This window comes from Triticum aestivum, chromosome 5A (assembly GCF_018294505.1).
Source record: "Triticum aestivum cultivar Chinese Spring chromosome 5A, IWGSC CS RefSeq v2.1, whole genome shotgun sequence".
Taxonomy (NCBI): domain Eukaryota; kingdom Viridiplantae; phylum Streptophyta; class Magnoliopsida; order Poales; family Poaceae; genus Triticum; species Triticum aestivum.
In genome coordinates this window covers 568516482-568539115 of record NC_057806.1, presented here as the reverse complement: position 1 = coordinate 568539115, position 22634 = coordinate 568516482, and positions in this window count along the sequence as shown.

The following is a 22634-nucleotide window of genomic DNA, read 5'->3' as shown; positions in this document are numbered from 1 at the left end:
ATCTGGGTAGAAAGTAGGTATTGGGCAGGCCGTTGCTAAGCTTAGTACTATTTTCACTGTCAAACTTGCATATATTGAAGTCAGTTGTAGTTCTAGTTTGGAATTTAGTACCATGCATATCAGCATATTAAGAGAAGCCTGATTGGTTCCATTGATTTGCTATAGAACATTTTATTAGACATGAAGGTGCCTGGCCTTTCTTTTACAAAAATAGGGTAAGACCTACTTTGAAGAAAAATTGCTTGTTATGTTTACGAGTGGAGCGAGAAAACAATTGCTAATCTCCTTTCATATACTCATTTTTGTAGCTTAGTTGTCCATATACAGATATTGGTGGTCATGCCTTGCCCCTCACTTCCCTCCAAGCTTGTCGCCCTCGCCCCCCTCTTTGAGGAAGCCGCCCGCTGCTCATCTCGGTGGCGTCAGGCGCGACCGTACCCACCATGGCATCGGCGTGGCCCTCCCTGCAAGGAGCGGTGCCTCCTTGGTACGATCGCGACGCTGATTCAGCCGGATCGGCGGGGGTTAGTAGGCTCACAGGCTGGCGTTTCCTCGGATGCATCGATGTTCTAATCATGATGGCATGACCATAGATTGTATGAGTCTAGAAGACTTTGGGGCGGCTCATCTGCGTGGATGGTTGTGGCTGGGCACACAATCCATTAATAAGCCTTCAAATTTTCACACAGAAGGTCCCCTCCTTTTCCTTTTTGCATTTTTTCTTTTTAATTTTTTTAGATTGCTTGCGTTGGAAAATGGAAGAAAGACTCAGAATCCTAGATTTCTACTTTCTATCAGAAGCTTGTAACTGATCTGTAAGCTCACCAGCCAAGCTGTCCATTTGGATTGCAGTAGATATATGGAGTATATTTACTCACATTGTCCACGACTTGTTTGAAGAAATTTCTCTTCTGATTTGGTATTGCATTGCTGAGCACTTACTGTGAATTACATGCAGCATGTGTATGTTCTATAGCTTCTATTGTACAGTTTTCCTTCTTTTTTTCAGGTTGTCCAGATGAGCACTGGCCACTGGGAAATGGCAACTTGGTTGAACTGAATCATCTCTAATCTCCTAAATTTGTGCATTTATCTTAAAAAACACTGCAGTGCTACCTCCCCGTAGTAATAAATAAGTATATTATGAAGCTCATATATGATTATTACTATTATTTTTGCACGTTCAATCAATTCCACTGATAAATCATTTATGCATTTTTAGAACAAGCATCAAGCATCATGTGGCATTATAGTCATTGGTGAAGATTGACAATGCACTCAAATACAAGACTTATGATGGTGTTTGGTGACTGATAAAGATGATTGGAAAGGTGCTTTCGAAGCATAAGGTGAATCTTCTATATTTCACTTTTTAATATAATTTGGCCGGTACGATGTATATTTTCTGAAAACTATATCTCCATTGTGGGTTATCTGACTAAAATTACATTTTCTGCTTGGCATTGATTCATATATATTAATATGGGCAAAGGAAATTCACAATAATTTATGTCAGTGAAAGACTTCTAAAACCAGTGAAGTGTCTTAGCAAGGATGACACGCCGTTGTGCCTCTCGGCCTGAACAATATAGCTCATTTAGTTCATCGCCACAACTGGCTACACGGCGTGACGGAGCAGCTCCACATGTCCTGCGAGGACACGAAGTCAGCGTTGCACGACCGCCGTAGGTGAGAGATCGTGCCATCGTGCCGCATGACCCCCGTCGGCTCTAGACTGGTTTGTTTGTTTCTCTCCTTTAGATGTGCAATTAGGAACGGAAAAGCCGGTTTGTCGCCAATTCATAGAAAAGGAATAGCCGGTTGTCAAACAAAGGAAGGATGCTGGCTGGTAACTGGGACTGGAGCATTGAGATTGAAATTAACATGTGTCGTGAATCGACGAGGGTCTCACGGGTGGAACATAGGAACCGGGCACGTAATTTTTTTCCATGAGAGAGGAGGAATAATGTGAGAGAGGAATAATGTGAGAGAGGAAGATGCGTCTGTGGCTCGAGGGCTACTATTGCTTGCGGAAGCAGTGGCAGGGAGCAACCGATGGACAAGGAGAGGCTAGGAAGGAAGAAGAGAAAGTAGCACACGATCAGGACGGGTGGCTGTGCATGGGCTATTGTGTTGTGTGCCTGCGGCCAAGCCAATTGGGAGAGAGGCAACCACATCAGAGATAGAGGAAAGTAGCAGTCCATGCATGTTGCTCAGCATCAGGGTAAGGTGGGTAGTTTCTGCCGCTATGTCGCCGCATCGGACGACTGGGAGCAGGGAAGAAAAATTAAAGGAGAAAATATCATAGCGGAAGAGACTGGGCCCAAAAAGGGGCAAGTTCATCCCAAACTCGTTTTTGATGTTTCAGGGTCACCTCTCCGTCCATACACCGAACTAGGAACTCGCAATTGTTTCCTGTTATTGAACTGGACATAATCAGTCTATTTAAAACTGGTACAGAACCATGCATATTTTTGAGTTGATACAAAAAGACCAATGGTTTCTCTTTTGCATTATTGCCGTCCAGAGTGTAAGAGTTTCAGCCAAAACAAGTTTATGCCTAACATTTAGTTAGTAATGACTGAAATCTGTTTTAAGATTTAAGCAATGAGGATGTTAGAACTAAATTATAGTTCCAGCATGAAATTAGGTAATTTCTTGTAGATAATCATAGTGGTATATTTTGTTGTGTTCGGTTTACAAGAATTAAAAATATAGAGATATTGTTGAGAAAACAAGAAGTTAAGTGGATTCATGGTTGACAAGCAAATTTATTTTGGGGAAAGTTCTGTAGTAATGCTTATGAGCATTTAGCATGTGTGTCATGCTTGTTTTCAGTGGAATATTACATGATATGGTTCTATAGGTTTTGGAGCTTCTACTCGCGTGGGTAGTTATTTGCTTAATGGTGTAACTTAAGCCAACTGCATAATGACCTTCATATGGTTTCGCCATTGTTTTTTCTCCCGTTGTGCTTGCGTGTTCAATCTTGTTATTATTGCATCTTGTGGTCTACTCTGATAGGTCATGTTTGTTTGTAGGGTGACAGTTTATACATCTAGGGAACCAGGGCAATTTGGACATGTGATATTTCCTCGAGTAAGCAAACTTCTTTTGTATGGCCCAGCATGATGATCAACACCCATCTGGTTTTATATGGTGCCACTTTTGTTGTATACAACAAGCAACTATTCATTTTGTGTGCCTTGCAACAACATCGTAATCTCATTAAACCTGCAATAGATCACACATTCAGTACATTTCAATTTCTAATTAGTCTAGACCGTGAAGTATCTATTTTTTTAACATAATAGGGTTATCTGATCATATAATCTGTCACAGGTAGTAAGGGTGGGTAGATGAGCAAATTTTCCCAGATGGCAAGATATCTATACAAATTATGGAACTTGAATCTGAACATTGGAGAAGTGGACAGTGGACGAGACTACCACTGTTATATATAATTATAGTGATATTCAAAGCTATTTTTTTGTCTTAATGTAAAGTTTATCGCAGACAGACATCCACCCAGAAACACACACATGAGACATGACACACACACTTCCTTTTGGATTTGCCAGTTCTATGTTACCTCAGGAGCACAAAACTTGAGTAATTATAGCAAAACAATTCGAGGATGAGACTACGAACCAACCTGTGGGTGGATGGTTAGAGGTACTGTGGTATCTCCAGCCCATCAGAGTTCAAATCCTGGTGCTCGCATTTATTCCTGGATTTATTTCAAGATTTCCGGTTATGCGCATTCAGTGGGAGGAGACGTTCCCGTCGACGACGAGGTGCCTACGGACTTCGTAAATTTCAAAATGATATGCCGGCTCAGTCTTTCGGAGGTGCTCATAGGGGTAGGGTGTGCGTGTGTGCGTTCACAGGGGTAATTGGGTGCGCGTGTATATGAGCGCTTGTGTTTGTACTGATGTTCAAAAAAAAAATTGAAGGACGAGACTACTGGACAGTGCAGAATACCTCTTTATTCCCATATAAAGGACACATATTCCTTGCGACTGTCTTTTCATATACCATGATATGTTCCTATTTGCCAAAGAGTTGGCAAGGTACCGGCCCAAAATCAAGTGCATTATGAGCACCCCTATTCCTAGCTGCTAATCTGGATCTTAATAATTAATGCCCATACCTTGTTAGACCAAAAGAAGCAATACTTCCATTGATAGACTAAACGACTCATGGCATGTGGACTAATGGACATGTCTTTTAATCCAAGGCATGGAGAACTCGGTACATGTCGAGGAAGAGGAACATAATGCCGAAGGAAGGCAATAACAAGTATCAGCTCAAGGAGTTCTTGATGGAGACGATTGGCCAGATCTTACTTGTAGCTTTTTTTGTGGGAAAGTCTTTGACTCCACATTGTTGGGTTAAGTTATGTTCGCATCTCCGTTTTGGATTAAATCAATTGAACCTACTGAAAAAAAAATTTTTTGAGAGTGTGACATTAGTAGGCGCAACAAGAACGATGATGGGATGCTCACTGGAGATGAGGTCAAAAAGGTGAATATGCCAATGATGCATAGATATATGTATGAATTGTACATGTACACACAAAACATACTGTGACAAGTATCTCATGCCAAGCTTTAGTTTCGGTAAGAGGTTTTGTTGCCCGTACAACGCATGGCCATTTAACTAGGTGTAATCCAAAATAAATAAATTAAAAGCCCGTAGCAACGCACGGGCGTTCTACTAGTTTATAGAGGGTTGATGCTTAATTAGGCACCCATCGTGTAGAAATAAACCATGTTTGGACCAGACCCCCGGCCCCGTGTCGCCCCCCCCCCCGCGGGCGACCCGGGCGCCCAACCCTAGCCGCCGCCGAACCCAACCCCTACCTCCTTCCTCTCCTCCCACCGAGATCTTGTTTGACCTCGCATGGAACAGGGGCCGCAGGGGGCTGCTTCTTCGGGCGCGGAGGCGGAGCTCGGCGGCCGACGCGTATGGTGGCACGCGTTGGTCACTACTAGGAAAAGGCCTACTAATGGCACACCTAATTTGGCCATTAATGGCGCATTAGTGGTGCGTCATTAGTGCCACGCTATTAGTATATTTTACTAATGGCGCACCACAGGTGCGCCATTAGTATCTAGTATACTAATGGCGCACCTCAGATGCGTCATTAGTATATACAACAGTGCGCCATTAGTATGCCTCCCAGGGGGCCATGTATACCCAGGTGCTTTGGCATACTAATGGCGCACAACAACAAGATGCGCCATTAGTAACTTCGGCATACTAATGGCGCACTGTTTAATGATGCGCCATTAGTATCCTTTGGCATACTAATGACGCACTGTGATGTGATGCGCCATTAGTATGAATATTAGGGTTTTTTTATTTTTAAATTTTTTGTTTTTTTGCACAGGTTACAAAATGTATAATTGGACAAAATATAGACAGCACACATCAACAACAGATTCATCGAATACAATAGAAGATTAGTCTCTGAATACAATTCATCATATTAGTCTCCGAATACAATTCATCATATTAGTCTTCGAATTGAAAAGACCGAACAAAGATAGAACATTATATTACAAGTCTCGAGACCGCGAGTAGCGAGTTTGTCTTCACATTACAAGTCGATATCGATCATCTAAACTACCATCACATAGAAGAGAGTTACGGTCATCACGATGAGCATCATCACGATGAAACTCGTCTTCATCCGGTTCCTCCAGCGCTCCCTCCCCTCTCCCGCTAGATAGCGGGCGTATCTAGATTCGGCCTCGGCCCTAGTGGTGTACCCTTTGTAACTGTTACCGCTGAATCGGTGAACCTGTCTCCGACACTCCTCCCAGTCGTCGTAGACTCTGGGAACCTTACCCTTGTACACGACATACGACGGCATCGCTATGCAGTAGCCAAACAAAAGGTTAGTACCAATTCACAGACAATACATAAGCAATATATAAGTATGCAACAGAACGATCGGAAGAGAAAAGCAAGACATTAATAGCATCGATTACATCTAAGTTGAACGACTCTCGAAACCAAAGAGACATACTACAAGTTCATTAAAGTTTAATTACAACATGAGCCAATCGATGTTTCAGAACTAGACACAGCATCACTGCTTTCGACTCGACTCAAGGGATCGGAGCGTGGATGAAGCCGCCGTCTATCGTGGGAGTCATGAAATAACGGTCGTTGTCAGCCTGCATTTGTAGCATTGTGTCGATGTCACTGTTGGACGGTTGATTTCTGAGGTAGAACTACCCCGAGGTACGAAGGACAACTTGATGGATGATTTCCGCAAACTCCGACTGGATGCGAAAGAATTCTTGTCTAATGTCCGCGTCCTGGATTGCCGACACGCTCGCGGCCCAATCTTTGAGTTTACTCGGTAGCAGAAGTTGATGATGGTCCCGTACGATCGCCCGCATGTGATGGATGGCATAGTAGGCACCCTTCTGACCGCCAGGCGGCTGCTTGACGCAGCAGAACATCGTATTGTGGGAGAACACGTGCTTGCCGTACTTACGAATAGGCCTGGTGAAGGTGCCTCCAGATTTGACGTAGCCGGGGAGAACATCATCAAGAACCTTCTTGACATTTGTGTAGTCTATGTTCGACTGACGGTCCGGGTCGAAATACGTGGCCATGGAATATTTGGGGCTTAGGAGTATGAGCATGCAATGTGTGTCACTACAGAAAACACGGAATGTTAAAAGAAAAACGATCGGAATCTAAGAATTCATATGTTACGGGGCGGTTGAGGGGAGGACTTACTCGGGAAAGTAAGGCACGAGGAAGTTATCCTTATCTTGGTTTGCCAGAATGATGCCTTCGAGGTAAGAAGTCGCGACTTGCCAGTCCCCAGCGCTGCCCAAGATCTTGGCACGCATGTAGAAGGGGTCGACTATCACGATGTCCGGGGTCTTGTCGCGAATGATCCGCATCTCCATACTCAGCGAAAATAGCCGAACGAAGGTGTAGTGCAGCGGATGAAGGTTCAACATAGCGTGGATTTCATCAAACCGCAGGACGATCGTACCCCCGATGGAGTTATCCACAAAGCCCTTGCCCTCTGGCACCTTGGCCGCGAAAACCGGGTATGCCACATCCTTCTCTCCGAGACGCCGCTTCTCCAAAGAAAGAACACTGTCATGCAGACTCCGCATAGCACCGATTGTAGCATCGAGCATATTTCTCGGTAGCATCGGCCTACCCGCCACATGCACCCTCCTCGAGATATCCTCAGGTGAAGGTGGCCCGTCCTGAGCACGGATCGTACTCGGTGCCCGCTGGCCCGCACCCTTGTTAGTCTTTCTTTTGCGTGCCTTCTTCTTCTCCTGTAATGGGACCGAGTTCTGCTCACAGACCGCCTTCTTGAGTGTGTTGGGGCTGATAATATTTCGCACCTCGCCTATCTGAGGCTCGGTGAAGTCGGCAGCTGGAGGCGTCTCCTGAGAGCTGAACGGCAGACGACGCCTATTGCAACTTGTCTTCTCCGTGGTACCAGCTAGATCGCGCACGTCTTTTGTTGGGTTGGGTTCTTGAGAAGGAGGCCCCATGAAGTCGCCACCGTACCCATGATCGGTAAAGTACTGATCGACGTTGGCAAATGTATCGTCGTCGTCGTCGTTCTGATCCTGTGCCATATGCATGTTTGGATCCAGTGGCATAGGGATGTCCGGCACCGTTGCGGCGGTCTTGCCATGGGGCCGACTTGGCGCCGGCACGACTGGCGGTGTTGTCTTTGGGGTGGTGTCCCCCGCCCCCAAACGAATCTGGCTCTTCGGCCAAAGCAGGGGCCAGCTCAGGCAGGCGCTGAGGGTCATCATGTCATTATCGTCGGCCCCGACGGGTCGAATCGGAGGTAACAACTCGTTGCAGCCTGGCAGCACCTGAACCAGTTGAACCCTAAACAAGTTGGGTGGCATCTGGGTACCATGGAACAAGGGGTTGCCCGGTTGAACGATTTTGCCCTTGGCGACATCGACCAACTCGTTGTTCACGAAGTGCAGGAGAGTGCACAGAACATTGGCGGCGCCCTGCAAAAACATGTAGGGCGTCAGGGATGCCCAGTCAAAGGCAAGGAGATGAAGTCCTCGGCCGAGAGAGGCTTAATTAGTTACCGTGATGATGGCGTCGAGCTCGGCTAATGTCGAGGCACCGCCAACGGCGGGCGTGCAGTTGACGGAGGGGCCGCTTGCTGCAGAGGTGCCGGCCGGCGTACACCCGGGTGCATTAAGCTCCCGTGCCGGCGTCGGAGACACCAATGGCCCCGCCATCGCGTTCTGCGAGTTGCTGGCCGTGAAGCTAGGAATCGGGGGCGGCCCCTGTTGGCCGCCCGCAATCCACGCACTAATCCCCTGGATCAAGGTAGGCACAATGGCGGTGATCGTCCTTCCGAGTTGTTGTTCCACTTGCTCTTGGACAATCTCCGGAATCCGCGCCACCTGTGCCCTGAGTTCTTGAACCTCGCGCGCCTGGCTTTCCGAGCTGGTCTTTTTCTCCTTTTGCCCACTAGTGTTATAGTATGACGACCATTTTGTTGACAAGCCTTTGCCGGCCACACGACCAGCTGACGTCGGCTTACTGAGCTTATCCTTGTTCTTCATTACATTCAACGCCCTATTTAGAGTGATGTCCCAAGGGTTGCTCTTAGTCGACCCCGCGCTACTGCTTTCAGTCGCCTGCGGAAGGAATGTGAACCATTTAGAAATTTGGCTTCATTAATTAGAATGCAACCATATGGAGATAATTACACGGGGGTGTATTCCTTACCAGAACAAGCTCAAGCGCCCTGGTCTTCGGATCCGTGGTAAGCTCCTTTGTTTTCGGGTCCTTCTTGTATCGGGCCCTGACAAAGTTCCTGGTCTGCTTGTCACCGTATTTATCGAAGAGGGGTGGTAGGCCTTGCTCGGCACGGTCCGCCTCCTCCTTGTCCCATATAGGCTCCGCCACTCTGTAACCGCCGGGACCGAGTGTGTGTTCCCCTAAGTTCAGCTCCCGCATTTCTTTCCCCCACTTACTTGATTCGGAGTTTGCGGTGCTCGAGCAATTGATCTTGAAGTCGTTGTAGTCATCTTCAGTGATCGAAGGATTTTTCTCCTTGATCTTCTCATAACTCTCACCTTTCTCGATCATTCTCTTCACATTGCTTTTCCAAGTAGACAGGGCCTTGCTCATCTTCGTGAGGGCAGCATTGTTCACTTTATTCCCTTTGAGGCTTGTGTTTTCAAATTCAGTGGGGAACTTGTATCGTTCGTGCAGCTTCGTGAAGAGGAGGTTGCGCAAATTCCCTCGGTCAGGATGCCTCAGGTTCTCGGTGTTGATCGAGACGGTGCTCCGGAGAATGCACCCGAGCTGAAGCGAGTACCCCTTGACTATTCGTTCGGGCGCCGTTGGATTCCCGTCGGAGTCCACTTCAGTAACTTCCTGCTTGAGGGTGCGGAGCACGGTCGGGCGCCGGTCCTTCCGTTGCCTCTTCGGTTGGCTGCCATCTGTGCGTGCGCCGCCATCATTAGTGGTGGCATCCTCGGCGGCACCATCAGTGGTGGCATCAGTGGGGTCATCCTCGGCGGTACCATCAGTGGTCTCAGGATCAGTGGGGAAGGCGGCGTCCTCATACAAGTGAGGTTGTTCCTCCATCTCCTGGGACAGCTCCCAGAATGGCTTGACGCCCGAACCCCCGGCCTCATCGTTGTTGGCCATGTTTCTCTCTAAATAGGAACAAAGTTTGGTCAAAAAGTTGGTTATTGTCAAGGAACAAGATCATGGTCTCATCATTTAGGGTTTGTCGACACCGAGGCATCCTAAAAGCTAAGCTTTTATCATTGAGGGTTTTTCGACGCCGAGGCACCCTAAAAGCCTAAGCTTTCATCATTTCGGTTTTTATCGACACCGAGGCACCCTAAAAGCCATGCATTAGTCACAAGTACGCCGGGGCACTTGATCCTACTTAATTAACTACTAAGATACCCCGGCCCATGCATTAGTCACAAGTACCCCATATGTCCTATTTTTAGCAAAGTCATGCTAAAATTCACGAAAAATTTCAGCATGACCTTTGCTGAAAATAGGACATATGGAGTACCCGAATTTGCCGGAACGGAAGTTAATCGACATTCCAGCAAACTCAAGGGCCTCTCGAGTGGACAAGGCAAAAAAGGCCTCCATCACAACATGGAAAATACATTGGCATGTGAAGAGGTGAAACAATATATGCATCTCCAAGCAGTATCATTCAACATTTTGGACAAACCACTACAAGCAATACTGGACCATTTCTCCCCCAATACATCATAGCAACATTATTTGGGTACCTATATGGTATTAACATGCCATTCTCTATCAACAGAAGTAGCAGAAAATCATTCAAGTACCAGTGTTTAACTAAAACTTGGTGTGAATAGGATCCTCTATCAGTACTTCATACCAATAATCAAAACCCCAAAACCTGACCCCAACTAGTTACCATAAGGTCAAATACCGTCCACAAAACCATAACAGAAATATCACAAAATTATTCCTATGTGGTTCATTACTTGATTTCCTTTCAGCCTCAAAGTTTATGTTTGTCCTGGTCATATTATGCTTTTGGCAACCACTAGAAATGTAAAAGATTTTTTGTGAACTTGGGAAGAAAAGAACCAACTTTCATCAAAGAAATAAAAATAAGATCATGAGCAGAATAGTTGTTAGGGTACTGTCATTTACAGGACCATTTAACATTGGCTAGGCATTTCTTGGCTGCAACAATCACTGAGTTTGAAATAGGTAGAATAGAATGTATTTTTCCCACTTGGGAAAGTAATCAGTTACAGCAACTTCAATATTTTGTGTCTCTGAATATTTGCATAAATTCCTACCATCATCCATGAGCAGCACCACATAGCAGTTTACAGAGCAGAACATGAGGCAGTTAGCTACTGACAGAGCTTTTTGGCCAACACTCATAACACTGATCAACATTTCTCTAACTCAGACTACTTTACACTGATCAACTATTCTAATGGAGGAGAGGAGGAACAGCTGAGGTGGCTACTCACATCTACTTCTGGTGGGTGCTGAGGTAGGACTTCTCGCAGTACTCGGAGGCGGAGTAGAGCTGCGGCCGCAGGTTCTTGAGCTCCTGCATCAAGCATGGCCACAACGCTCAGTTTATCTACCATAGACAGTTTAGCAGAAACAAAAGCACTATTTCCAACTTCGCTCGGGAAATTCAGGTCAGGCAGTAGTGCAACTTTGCAAGTATATGGGGATTTTTTTAGAGGACAATATATGGGATTTTAAAAGTGAACACAGCTTATGTCCCAAGGATATTATTTGTTTTCAAGTCATGACTGTTTTGATTCTACAGTACATATTAATGGTTGCATAGTTGCGATGTGAAAGTGAGATTGCCATGGCCACAATAAATTACGCTGCTACTTTTCTTGTGGCTATCCTGCAGCTGATCTTGTGAGTCAGTCAATACCTTTTCGTGCAGGTAAATCTAGCCCATCGAAGGGGGTGCTAAGAAGTCTTTGCAAGTCCGGCTGAAAGCTGCCCCCAATAAATCTTAACACCACAAGCAGTTTTACTAAGATGCTAGAAAACTCACGCCAAACTTGTGCAAATTGATGAGAACAACTAAAGAAGCAAAATTGCAGCATGAAGATGCCAAACAAACTAAATCAGAAACTCATCAGCACTGGACACCGCATTTTGGACATTACTTTGGTCAAACATTTTAGCTAACTTAATGTTGCAGTGATCAAAGTGGCATAATTTGCCAATTTACAGCACTACTTTTGCCACTTGTTACAAGTTTATGGACCTGACAAGTTTGCGATAATGCTAAGGGATTTAATAGTGGTATATATGCGCTGAATGTATCAGCTGGGAGGCCTTCTCTTGTATATATGTACCACTTTCTTGACTTGCCTTCTCTTGTATATATTATTCCCATAAAAGATACGGGCGCAGCAACGCGCGCTTTTATGTTCTAGTGTCACAATGAAGGTGGGATGGCTAGTAATAGCACTAGTTCGATTCAACCCAAATGGATTGGGCTTAATTGACTTGACAGATTACCACAGACGTAACACAGTACACGTCGCGCGGATTTGCAAACAAAATTAGCACATCAGATGGGTTCAAATCAAAACAGGCTACAGATTCTAAATCTAATCCCAGAACAGAGAGGCTAACCATGCAATCTACATCGGACAAGGCAATTAAGGGACCACCGAGACAAAATCTATGAGTAAACTAACATCCTAAACATTCTAGGCAGCCCAATCACAAACTAAAAGAAAAAACAGGGGGAAGCTCACCGGGGCACCGGGGCGGCGGGGTGTCGAGGCGGCTAGGGCGTCGAGATGGCGGGGCGCCTGGTTGTCGAGGCGGCGGGGCGCCGGGCCGGCGGGGCGTCAAGGGTCTCGGGGCGGCGGCGGCTCGGGCGGGGTGGGGGGTGGTGGACCGGCGCGGCGGGGCGGCAGGTGGTCAGCGGCGGCGAGGGTGGTGGGGGTCGGGAGCGGCGGCGAGGGCGGTGGGGGTCGGCGGCGACGGGGGCGGCTCGGGCACAGGGACGGCGCAGTGAGGGGAGAGAGACAGAGGGGAGAGAAAGAGGATGGCGTGGGCGCTGACCTTTTTTGTAAGGTGAAATCTCTTTGTCAATACTAATGGCACAATACTAATGGCGCACCACCCCTCGGTGCGCCATAAGTACATCCATACTAATGGCGTACCTCACCGTGGTGCGCCATTAGTATTTTTTTTTGATTTCTGCTCGAGCCAACATGTTATCTTCCACCTGACCTGATCCACACCAAGTTTCCTCTACTAGCTCGACTGGTCAGCAGCCAGTTCTCACACCAGGAGGTCCTGGGTTCGATTCCCAGGCTCCACAATTTTTTTATGCATTTAAAATGCTGTTTGATACTTATTTGTGTTTAAATATGTTCAAACTTGTTTAAATCATAACAGTAATATTTTTTTATAAGATAGTAATATTTTTTTAAAAAGTATCATCAAACAGTAATGCCGGTGGAGCGGGGGAGGGTGCGCGGGGTGCGGGGGGTCGGCGGCGGCGGTTGAGTAGGGGAGGGGTGCGGGGGGTCGGCGGCGGCGGTTGAGTAGGGGAATCGAGGGTGCGGGGGGTCGGCGGCGGCCAGTGGACCAGGGGGTGCTCGGCGGCGAGGGGGACCGGATCTGGCGAGGTGGGATAGCGATCGAGATGGAGGGGGATCGAGATCGAGTGTCCATGAAATTTAAAAATATTCATGATAGTTCAAAAAGTGCCCATGAAATACAATCGAGAAATGAAGGCTACGATTTAAATACAATCGATCTTAGCTAGCTATCTGTTCACAATCTTCTTGCCCTTCTTTTTCGCAAATGGAGTTCTTCTGTGGAACGGACGTCCTTTAGGTAGGGTGGTCATGCTTCTTCTTGTGGTGTATGCTGCAACTTCATCATCGTCGTCATGTTCGATCCTCGGGTCGCCGTACTTGTCGAAGTCTTGCTCATTGGCTACTCCATCCATTCCGATGATCTTCCTTTTGCCTCTCCTCACGACAACACGACTGGGCTTTGACGGGTCGGTAATGAAGAAGCATTGGTCCACTTGGGAAGCCAGTACCCATGGCTCATTTTTCGCGGTGACGTTTGCGCCCGCGGTCTTGGATTTGGCTTCGGGTATAACCATGGTGGTGAAATACCGGTCTTCTTTTAGGACGCTCTTGGCCCATCTGACACGGAACATCGGGACCTTCTCTCCAGCGTAGCTCAGCTCCCAGATCTTCTCGATCCTTCCGTAGTATCTGTCCTTATCGTTACCGGTGTAGGATTCCATCGTTACCCCGGAGTTCTGATAACCATCGCTCTTCATGTCCTTGGCCTCGGTGTAGAATGTGTAGCCGTTGATATCGTACGCCTCATAGGTCATCAGGTTGTGCTCGGCGCCCTGTGACAAGGCGAATATGAGTTGTTCTTCCGCGGAAGAATCCTCATGTAAAGGGTACGACAAAAGCTTCTGCTTGAACCAACGCGTGAAACATGAGTTGTGCTCTTTGATTATATCTCCGTCCATCCTCTGTTGGCCTCGGTCATTGTACGTCTTCTTAATAAAGGTTTTGTGCTCTACCACCCAAGGATCGACCACGTCTATGTGTTGTAGCGCGATTAGGTTTGCTCTTTCAAAGTCGGCGAGTCGACCCTCGAAGTCGACATGCATTTCGCGGCGACCCTCACGGTGACCCCATCCAGCGAGCCTGCCGAGGTGCCTGTTGACGGGCAGACCAACGGGGTTCTCGATGCCTAAATAATTCGTGCAGTAGGAGATGCACTCTTCAGTCAGAAAGCCCCTAGCTATGCTTCTCTCTGGACGTGACATGTTGCGAACGTATCCTTTGATGACATCATTCATCCTTTCGAACGGCATCATGCTGTGCAGGAACGTCGGCCCGAGTTGGATGATATCGTCCATGATATGGACCAGCAGATGCACCATAACATCGAAGAATGCGGGTGGGAAGTACTTCTCAAGCTCGCATAGTATCACCACGATCTCTTCCTGTAGCCTTCTGAGTTGCCTCACGCCAACAGACTTTCGAGAGATGACGTCGAAAAAGTTGCATAGGCCAAATAGGGTTTCACGGACGTGCGCGTCCATGATCCCACGGATTGCAACTGGAAGTATCTGCATCATCAGCACGTGACAGTTGTGAGACTTCATCCCGCTGAACTTCAGCTTCGCTGGGTCTAGGTATCTGCTTATCTTCCCCGCGTAACCGTAAGGAAGTTTTACTCCTACGAGGCAGGTGAAAAACTGCATGATCTCCTCCTGACTTAGAGTGAAGCACATGGGAGGGTAGCCATTTCCGGTCTTCTTGACCTTTTTGCCTTTGCGACGACTTTCCGTGTCCTACTTCGCCTCATCATCATCATCATCATCATCATCATCATCATCATCATCATCATCATCATCATCATCATCATCATCATATATAGCGTGAAGCTCCTGCCTGATGCCCATTGATTTCAAGTCTGCCCTTGCTTTCGGCCCATCTTTGGTCCTCTCTGGCATGTTGAGCAGGGTACCAAGCAGACTCTCGCACACGTTCTCCGTGATATGCATGACATCAAGGCTGTGAGGCACACGGTGGATCTTCCAGTACGGCAAGTCCCAGAAAACAGACCTCGTTTTCCATACCTTCGGCAGCGGCTCTGGCGCCTTTCGCTTCTTTCCCGGCTCTGGCGCCTTTTGCTTCTTTCCTTGTAGTGGGCAGTCTTTCCAATTTTTCAACAGCTCGTCTATTTCCTCGCTGTTCCTCGTACGTGGGCGTCCTCGGGGTTCGGTTTCACCATCAAACAGATCCTTGCGTTTTCTCCACGGGTCATCGTCGCGAAGCCACCTTCGATGTCCCATGAACACGGTTTTCGAAGACCCGGGATCTCTATCTAGTTGGTGATACGTTGTGTCATCCATGCACCTGACGCATCCAGAAAATCCATGGACCACCTGCCCCGCGACATATCCGTAACCGAGATAGTCGTGCACCGTCGTGAGCAGCGCGGCTCTCATAGGGAAATATTCTTTCTCTGCGGCGTCCCACGTATTGGCTGGCGTTTTCCACAGTGTGTCAAGCTCCTCTTTCAGCAGCCCCAGATACAGATTGATGTCGTTCCCTGGTTGTTTCGGTCCTTCAATTAGCATACTCATCTGAATGTACTTCCTCTTCATGCACAACCAGGGGGGAAGGTTGTACATCCACACAAACACAGGCCAGGTGCTATGTGTGCTTCTCTGGCTGCCAAACGGATTGACTCCATCGGTGCTCGCGCCCAACACGATGTTCCTTGGATCGTTCCCAAATTCTGGGTCTTCGAAGTTCAATGCTTGCCACTTGCTGGCATCCTTAGGGTGACTCAGCATCTTGTCTTTTTTATCTATCTCCGGATCATTTGCGTCATCTTCTCGCTTCTTCTCCTCCCTATCCGCGTGCCAACGCAGGAGCTTTGTTACCTTAGGGTCCGCGAAATACTGTTGCAGACGAGGAGTGATCGGAAAGTACCACACCACTTTTCGAGGAGCTTTCTTCCTCTTCTTGTATCGAGTGACGCCGCACACCGGACATATGGTAGACTCCGCGTGCTCGTCCCGATAAATGATGCAATTGTTCATGCACACATGGTATTTCACGTGCGGTAAATCCAGAGGACACACGATTTTCTTCGCCTCCTCCAAACTGGTCGGGCACTCCCTTGGGAAGACGTTCATGCCAGAATGACATGTTCTCGTCGAAGCATGCGTCGGTCATTTTGTGTTTTACCTTCATCTCCAGAGCCATGAGCGTTACTTTCAGGCGGGTATCCTCGGGCCTGCATCCTTCATACAATGGAGTAACTGCGTTTAACTCAAGTTGATCCATCTTGGCTTTCTCTCGGGCGGCAGCTCTTGCGTTATCCGTCTGCTTGAGAAGCAACTCTTGAATATGAGGGTCCTGCACCCAGCCCATCGATGGTCCAGCGTCGTCTGCTCTGCCGGCATCATCATGTTCATGATCATGCCCGTCGTCTGCTCCGGCATCTTCCTCATCATCATGTCCTGCATCTTCTACATGATGACTGTGTACAGCATCACCATCGTGATCATCTCCTGGGGATTCTTCGTCTTCTCGCCCGCCCGAGCCGTGGTGGTTGTCTTGCTGCCCTTCCTCATTTCTTGCCCAGCCCCCATGGACGATTTCGTAGTCATCTTCATCACCTTGCCACCGATAGCCATCCATGAAACCACGCAAGAGAAGGTGGTCCCGCACCTGCCCGGATTCCGGATCCGCAATAAGGCTCTTCAGCTTGCATCTTCGACATGGACATCTTATCCCCGTCTCGTTCTTTTGAAGCATCTCGGCCTTCGCGGACCTCAAAAACCTATTCACGATGCCTTCGGTCATCGTGCGGACCATGGTCGCCTGCGGGGTAGAGCAAAACGATATTTTAGAACCAAGAAAAAATTTGGCATGACTTTCCCTAAAAATAGGACCAAAAAGAATGCTTAATGCCAAAATTCTCGCCGAAACGGAAATGAATCAACATTCCGGCAAAATATTGGCAACTATCGCATTTTAAATACCGGTACACCTCCAAACACAAACACATATGCAACACCACAAACATATGCAACACCACGAACATACATAGATCTAGGTAGGCCATAAAAAGTGCATGTGCACATTGTTGTAGGGAGAACAACATAAATATAGCTTCCCCCCTTACTTACCTATCAAAACAAGGTAATTTAACCACTTAAATTGAATGAATCTATGGTGGAAATGAGGTGAAAAAGAGGAGGCACCCGAGACAAGGAGGAGGTGGAGAGAATGAAGTGGGGAGAAAGTGAGTGTGGGTAGGAGAGGCTGTCCAAAATATCTTGCTGCTGCCCACTTACTAATGGCGCACCAACTCTAAATGCGCCATTAGTAATCCAGGTTACTAATGACGCACCTTCTGGTGGTGCGTCATTAGTAGTTTTGCAAAAAAAACATACTAATGGCGCACTGTTCCATAGTGCGCCATTACTAGTTTAAACTAGTAATGGCGCACGGTCGAACAGTGCGCCATTAGTAGTTTTGCAAAAAAAGGAATAAAAAATATAATAAAAAAAACAACATTAGTGGCGCACTTTCCTACAGGTGCGCCATTACTAGTTACAACTAGTAATGGCGCACTGTGTTTGGATGCGCCATTAATATGTTTGGACAGGTGCACTAGTTCAATTTTTTTTGATACTAATGGCGCACCCTGGGTCAGGTGCGCCATTAGTAGTTTCAGCTCTAATGGCGTATCAGAAGGTGGTGCACCATTAGTATATACTAATGGCGCACCGCTTGTCTGGTGCGCCATTAGTGTCAATCCCATCTATAGCCCTTTTTCTAGTAGTGGGTGGTCGGTGCGGGGCGGCGCGGCCTGCTGTCCGGTGGCGGCACGTCACGGTGGAGCTCGCGGGCCGGTGGCGGCGCAGTGTTCTTCGCAGCGGTGCTTGTTCTGGTCAGATTCGCGCCGGCTGATCTGAGGCGGCGGCCTCGCTGGGGCGGACGGCGCTCCTCCGGCGGCGGGGAGTGCTCGTCGGTGAGGTAGACCAGATCTCCTTGGATGCGCGGGCAGCGAGGTCCCGGTGGGCGCTGGTCATGGCGCGGGGAGGCCCCGGGCTCCCCTCGTCAGATCGGAGGCGATCTGGTCCGCTCGTGTTGCTTGACCTCCGGCCAGCCTGGATCTCCGGTGTGCACGCGCCTGCTGATGTTGTGTCTGGTTCGGAGGTGGCGGCAGGGTGCTTGGCCGGGGGAAACCCTTGGCCGCCGGTGGCGGTCACGGCATCGATGGCGTCCCGTACGCAATTCCCTCCTTGGTGGAGGCGCCGAGGCTAAACCTCCCCTGCCTCTCCCCTTCCCCTGCGCCCGGGTGAAAACCCTAGCCCCAGTGGCTAAGCGGCGGCGGCGCCACAGCGTCGTCACCTTCTTGAAGGCGCCGACTTGGGCATGGGGATGCTGGGTGTGCATGGCGAGCTTATCTGGTTCCTGGTGGCGGCCTATCTGATCTACCGCGTCGCTGCTCCGGGCATGTCTCGTGACTGCGATGGTTATCTTCCAGCCGTGTTTTCGATGGCGACCTCTCCCTTCCTCACCTTGTACTTGCCGTGGTGGAGTGGTTCTTCATCTCACTCATTGATGGCGGCGGAGATCGGCGGCATGGCGCTGTCGAGGCTCGGCGTCCGATGCGCGTAGATGGACTCGCGCAGGAGGAGGTAGCTGTCTGACGTCATGGTGACGTCGATGGCAGAAGTGGCCTTCACAAAGTAGAAGACTCAATATAATCTGAAGACGGACTTGTGAAAGATGGTGGCGACGACACAAGAGTGTGTCTGACCGGATTGTGCCCCAGACCCGGTATGTGGCTCGGCTGGGGCTTCCGGCTTTTGATGTTTGGTTTAGGTGAGTGGTTTGGGTAGTGGCCCAGCTAGCATCCCTTCATCATATGGATAAGAGTAGCGGCATATGTTGCCAAGATGGTGGATTCAGGTATATTGTTTGTAATACGTTGTAAGGTCTTCGAGAATAATTAATAAAGTGGCCGTATGCATCTCCCAGATGCAGAGGTCATCCTCCTTTTCTAAAAAAAATAAATAAACCCTAACACTTTACAGAAAAACTGGTTGAATTAATTTTTTAAGCACCAAACGTTTTACAAGGGCTTTAAGAGAAAAAGAAATGGCTTCAAGGCAAGCACATGGCAATGACATGGCTTGTCTATAAAGCCCGGACTCACCATGCACCGTATGACTGCATGGTGTCGAGTGCTAGTGACCAAGTGCTCTCGTTAGTGTGGCTCAAAAAAAAAGTGCTCTCGTTAGTACACGCCGACTTGGTACTGACGGCACATAGGTAGTCTGTATAAGATTAGCTCTTCGTTACCCAACAAGCTGGGTGAACGCACGATGTTGGTGTGTAGTTGGGATGGTGAGGCATTGGGGATTATCCTGTTATGCTTTCTTTCTGCAACCGTGTGGATCGACATGGATGCCTCACCGAATGAGTGATTCACCGATGAACAAGTAGGTGACATTGCGACTGAGGTTGGTACTCCCTCCATTCCGAATTACTTGTTGCAGGTATGGATGTATCTAGATGTATTTTAGTTCTAGACTAGATAATCCATTTCTGCAACAAGTAATTTGGAACGGAGAGAGTAGTAACAAACAGGGTGTTCAAGGGTCTCTACTCTCTACTCTTCGGGATTTTGCTGCCACTGGGTTTTGCAACAGCAGAAAACTCCACTGTAGGATTTTCCTATCATCAGCATTTCTGAAATACAGGACGCCGCGGCTATTTCGGCAAAATTATTGGCGCCCGCAAACGCTGCTAGTGTCGTGTGCCCAGAGGATTCCACGGCTGAAAGTGTTGCCTGCGGGCACAAGTAGACGTCGTAGCTATTCTATGTATTAGCAGCGTTTGTGGGCATGACTAACGCCGCTACTGTTCACACAAAGGTACGGCTGTCCGTCCATAAATTTAGCAGTGTTTATAAGTCAATGCACGCTGCCAAATAGTTAACTTGTAGCCGCGTCCATTATTACCAAACGCCTCTAATATATAAGATCTCTGCCTAAAACCTTTATTTGGATTTTTATGAATTATGTTCATGAAAAAAAAAGTAAAATGGACAGCAACATAATTTGGTAGCATAAGATTTGGAACACACACAGAAAAGTTGCGCCTGTCATACCAAAACCCTAAATCAATACTAGCAGCGTTTTAGTTGCGCCTTGTCAATTTCGTACTTTGATAATTGTGCTAGTGTTCATTTTTCTTTTGCGGACCAACACGGACCCAATCCGACCGCATCCCTACCCTTCTAACAACCAAAGTATACCATGTAATGTTTTGTAGGAAATTGAGAAGGACAATTAGCTTGCTATCTATCCATTCATATGAGTAGTATTTCCTTTTGTAAAAATTTCAAATTTAAATTTCCAGTTTTTATGTTGTGTTATAGTTATTGATATTCAGTATATTTTTTCTTGCTACTCTTGATGTTCTTCCTTCACCATCTTGGAGGTCTTCTTATTAGGAATTGGGAGCTGTATATTGAGTAGCATTTCGGATCCATGTGCATGGGAGACCTTGAGTGTATTACCCTCTCGGCGACATGGTCTCCTAAAAAATGTTTTGTGTCCATAAAAGCAAGCAAAAAGAGAGCAAATTGACGTAGATGCCAACTAATGTGGATCAGTTCATCTCTGGAAAGTGGCACATGGCCATAGGTAGGAGGTTTTGGAATTCAAACTCTGCTTCAGCTACAGGGTTGCTTCATAGCTTTTTTCGCGAATACGCAAAGCTTGTGTATCTTTCATTGATAGAAGAGGTTGAAATGAGAATACAATGGGGGACATCACATGGCACAACCAAAGGTGGCATAAACATGGTGCCGAAGCAGAGTGACATGGGATGCTCAGCCCAGACAGAAGCTACAACATAGCGCTAAACTACCCAGCCCAACAGAAACAACTCTAACCAAGACGATGCCCCAACACTCGGAATCGAGTAGCAGACACGGCACGAGCAAGCAAGACGACGCCTTCATGAAGGGGAACGACGCCGTGGCGCCACCATCGTCTGATCCGTGGAACTGAATCTGGGGTTTCCCTCAGCGCTCGAAGAGGGGCTCGGAGAATAGGCTGTAGCAGCGCCTTCAAGAAGGGTACGCCACCCGCAGGTGTCGCCGCTGCCAGAATCAAGCAGGGATTTCGCCCCGGCCAATGTCCAAACAATCCCAAAGCCGTCGGAACTAGATTCAAGGACGTGGACATGTTGTAAGCTAGGGCTGCCATCGCCGGATGGGGAGCTATGCCACCGGAAGCGTGAGCATTGGACCTGGCGGGGGAGGGGCAACGCAAGGGTGGCGACAGAGGTTGGAGAGGCAACAACAAGACGTAGAGGAACAAACACACGGGATGCGACGAAATCCAGCAATTCGACGGGCCAGGATCCGAAGAACGCAGACCTAGATCGATGAAGCCGGAGCCGCCAAAACACCGGTGAACCCATGAAGCCGGAAAGAGCGCAACTTCAAGAGCACCGGGCCAAAGCCGCTACGGGAGGACGCCGGCAAGCTAGACCCTGGAAAACGCAGGTTCCAAATCCAGCCGGGGGATTGTAACAGCAGAGGCGAGATCCACCGTGTGTAGGCTGATACGTCTCCGACGTATCTATAATTTTTGATTGCTCCATGCTATATTATCTACTGTTTTGAACATTATTGGGCTTTATTATCCACTTTTATATTATTTTTGGGGCTAATCTATTAACCGGAGGCCCAGCCCAGAATTGCTGTTTTTTGCCTGTTTTAGGGTTTCGAAGAAAAGGAATATCAAACGCAGTACAAACAGAATGAAACCTTCGGGAACGTGATTTTCTCAACGAACAAGACCCGGGAGACTTGGACCCTACGTCAAGAAAGAAAAGAGGAGGCCACGAGGTAGGGGGGCGCGCCTGCCTAACCCAGGCGCGCCCTCCAGCCTCGTGGGCCCCCTGTTGCTCCACCGACATACTCCTTCCTCCTATATATACCTACGTACCCCCAAACGATCAGATACGGAGCCAAAACCCTAAGTCCACCATCGTAAATTTCTGTATCCACGAGATCCCATCTTGGGGCCTGTTCCGGAGCTCCGTCGGAGGGGGCATCGATCACGGAAGGCTTCTACATCAACACCGTAGCCTCTCCGATGAAGTGTGAGTAGTTTACCTCAGACCTACGGGTCCATAGTTAGTAGCTAGATGGCTTCTTCTCTCTTTTTGGATCTCAATACAATGTTCTCCCCCTCTCTTGTGGAGAACTATTCGATGTAATATTCTTTTTGCGGTGTGTTTGTTGAGACCGATGAATTGTGGGTTTATGGTCAAGTCTATCTATGAATAATATTTGACTCTTCTCTGAATTCTTTTATGTATGATTGGTTATCTTTGCAAGTCTCTTCGAATTATCAGTTTGGTTTGGCCTACTAGATTGATCTTTCTTGCAATGGGAGAAGTGCATAGCTTTGGGTTCAATCTTGCGGTGTCCTTTCCCAGTGACAGTAGGGGCAGCAAGGAACGTATTGTATTGTTGCCATC